This window comes from Elephantulus edwardii, unplaced genomic scaffold (assembly GCF_000299155.1).
Source record: "Elephantulus edwardii isolate Elephantulus edwardi_28Jun2011 unplaced genomic scaffold, EleEdw1.0 scaffold00031, whole genome shotgun sequence".
NCBI lineage: Eukaryota > Metazoa > Chordata > Mammalia > Macroscelidea > Macroscelididae > Elephantulus > Elephantulus edwardii.
This window is the reverse complement of record NW_006399781.1, coordinates 8,092,747-8,096,582: the sequence shown is the minus strand read 5'-3', so window position 1 is coordinate 8,096,582 and position 3,836 is coordinate 8,092,747.

Sequence of the window (3,836 nt, the reverse complement as noted above, 5' to 3'; positions counted from 1 at the left end):
CAGACGCGCACCGCAGTGCAGGGCCGCCGAGCTGCTGCCGCCGCACAGCCCGCGTCAGTGCGGGATCCTGGCCCCTCGGCTCCACCCTCCCGACCTTCAGGAAGTGAGGCGGCCTGGGGTGCAGCAGAGCTGATCAGGCTGCAGCGCCCCAACACAGCGGCCACCCCAGTTATTTATCCCTTTATTCCTGCACCAGGCCCACCTCCCGCCCCATCACAGTTGGACCCCCTCCCCCACAGGAAGTCTGCTTCTTTTCCCTTGCAAAGTGCTGCTCCGCCGCTGCAGAAGCCCTTCCATCCCTGTGGGTTCTTCAGCCTCTGTGAAAACTTAACCACTTACGCTGGGCCGGCATCTCACATCACTGCAGACCCACCCTTCCCCGCCCCGGTTCGCCCGTCTATCACTGCACGTTTATTGGCCTACTTACTTCTGGGATGGGGGCAGTGAAGTGACTGCTGCAGGATGTGTTCCTTCACAGGCTGTCGTCTCCTAGTACCAGGCACTTCAGAAGTGCGATCTCTCAGCCTGCAAAGCCTTTTCATGGCTGCAAACGGTCCTCCGCTTAGCAGCCCTTCACTGAAGAACTCCCAGGAGAAAACGTCCCAGCTTGTAACAGCTACCTTGTTACTGGCAGAATTTTCATGCAGTTTGACAGTGTTATGTTACAAAGGGAGCCCCTCAATGGCACAGGCAGTTATGAGCCAAATGGTTGGCCTTAACCCCCTAGAAGCACCTTGGGAAACAGGTTTGGCAATCTGCTTCTGACCTGCCTTGCAAATGCTTTTAGAGCAGCTCTGCTTTGCACACTTGGGGTCGCCAGGAGTCTGAATACGCTGGATGACAACCAACTATCTGCAGCTAACAAAAAATGTTGCAAAGGCCATTGTGTGAAGCCTCTTTAGGACCCCTGAGAGAGGGTCCAAGAGTTCTGGGGAAATAAGGAGAGATGACGGCTTTTGGGGTCACTCATGCAACTTTCTTTGCAAAGACCACACCTATGCTGTGTAAAGAAAGCTGTAAGAGTGGAACAAATGAAGGAAAGATGTAATTAAAAGGAACATATGATTAGACATTATACGTACGACAACAGCCCAGAATAAGAGTTACATTGCAAAGAGGACTACGAGAAGGAGGGAGGTAATTGTGCAACAATGAATGATTTTTTTAAAAAGAATTGATGTCTTCATTTTTTTTTACATTTTTCATACTAGTTTATTTACAAAATTCGAATACATTGTTTTTCACATCAGATCCTTCTCATTTCCTTCACCCCTCCATCAAATTGTGCTACCCCGTGGTTAATCCTCCACCTCCACCCCCCACCCCTGCACATTTTCACCCCTCTGCTTCCACCCCTCCCTACTTGGATCCTCATACTCATTCTACAATAATGGTTTTATACAGTATTTGTCCTTATGGGACTGAGTTATCTCAGCATAATGCTCTCCAGTCCCTCCCAGGTTAGGTAATAATTTACAAAGTCACTGCTACTGCGTGCTGCATAATATTCCATTGTGTGAATGTACCTTAATGTCTCAATCCATTCGTTTGTGGTTGGACATCTGGGCTGTTTCCATGTTCTTGAAATGGTGAATAATGCTGCTATGAACATTGGTGTACAAATGTCCGTTTGAGCCTCAGTTCTCATTTTCTTGGGGTATATTCCAAGCAATGAAATAGTATTTTTTTAAGAAAAGTGAACTGGGGAAGGAGGAAGGGAGGGAGAGGAGGTAAAATGGGCAACAATGAATGAATGAAAATATAACTTTTCTATAAAAATTCAACAAAATCACAATTAAAATGATTTTTTTAAAGAACAATCTAAGAGAGTTGTGGGTGGCTGGAGGGTGAGAGAAATAGGATAGGGACAAAATGAGGGTAAACAACTGCAAATCTACATTAATAACTAGAATGTGGCATGCATAGAGTATAAATCTTAGAATGTTGGAGGTTGTAAAAGGTGAACTGGAACTGTGGCTGGTACTGGCCATTTTGAATCAGAATATTCTATGATCTACTATGCTGAGAAGAGAAATGGTATCACATCCATTGTCAAAGGGAACACTTCAAGATCTGTTCTAAAGTACAGTCTCATCAGTGATCGGATAATATCCATAACAGGAAGATGAAGACCTGTTAATACAATTATTATGCAAATATACGCACCAGCCACAAAGATGAAGAAAGGAAGGATTTGTACCAGTTTTTGCAGTCTGAAATTGATGGAACATCCAGTCAAGAGGCATTAATAATAATTGGTAACTGCAATGTAAATGTTGGAAACTAAAAGAAAGGACTTATAGTTGGAACGTATGACTTTAGCAACAGAAATTAGTCTGGAGATTACATGATAAAAACTTTATACAATCAATAATTTATTAATTACAAATAGCTTTTTTTAAAAAAACCCAACCAACAACATAAATATTGACTAAACACAGAAAGCTTCCGTGATAGGATATACAGAGATAAGATTGACTGCATTTGTGGAAAAAGTAGGGGGAGAAGCTCATACCAGCAACTAAAATAAACCTGGGGACCAACTGTGGAAAAGCTCATCAGTTACTCATTCATATGCAAGTTCAAATTGACGCTGTCAAAAATTAAAATAAGCCCATGAGAACCAAAACATGACATTGAGTCTATTCCCACTGAGTTTCAAAACCATTTCAAGAGTAGATTTGATACATTGAACACTCCTGATGGAAGACCAGAGGAATTGTGAGATGACATCAAGGACATCACCCATGAAAAAAGCATAAAGTCATTAAAAGACAGGCAGGGATGGAAAGACTAAATGTGTTTAAGAGGATTCTCTGAAACTTGCTCTTTAACCTAGAGAAGAAAAAACAAAAATGATAAGCAGAAGATTTCAAAGGATAGCTCCAAAAGACAAAACAAAATATTATCATAAAATGTGCAAAGAGCTGGCATTAGAAAACCAAAAGAGAGGAACACACTTGACATTTTTCAAACTGAAGGAACTAAAGAACAAATGCAAGCTTTGAGTTACAATACTGAAGGATTCATAGGTAAAATACATCCCAGAGATGCACAGTTCGAATCCACCAGATGCTCTGCTGGAGGAGGGGCAATCTTCTCCTGTGCCAGTTGGATCTGATTCAATGGCACACAACAAGAAAGGAGAAAAAAGAAAAAGAAAGAAAAATTATGCAAAAAATTGCACTGCAATCCCATAGGTAAAATACTGAATGTTGCAGGAAGCATCAAATAAGATAGAAGAAATACACAGAGTCATTGTACCAAAAATAACTGATGATGGAACATTTCAGGAAGTAGCACGTGATCGATAGACTTGAGCTTGGAGGAAATTGTGATCATGGTGTGGGCAAGAACAAGGTTTCAATGTGTTGCTCATAGATGGCTGTTGAGTTCCGGTTCCGGTCGACTCAAGAGTTATGTGTTACTTTCTACTCCCCTCTGTCTTCTTCCCCATGGCTTCCTAATTTTCAGTGGGTATGTGATGGTTGAAGGCATTTGATCGTGTACTCGGTAGAGAGTGTCACAGCTAACTCAAAAGCTGAGTATCTGGCAATTCAAACCTAGTAGAGAACGTGGCTCTGACTGAGAATGATGAGCAGTTTCTTCCTCTTTGATCGACTATCTCAGAAACGTCCTGGAGGGTCAGCTGTGATGGGGGGTCAGCTGTGATAAAGGGTCAGCTGTGATGGGGGTCAGCTGTGATGGAGGGTCAGCTGTGATGGAGGGTCAGCTGTAATGGGGGGTCAGCTGTGATGGGGTCAGCTGTGATGAAGGGTCAGCTGTGATGAAGGGTCAGCTGTGATGGGGGGTCAGCTGTGATGAAGGGTCAGCTG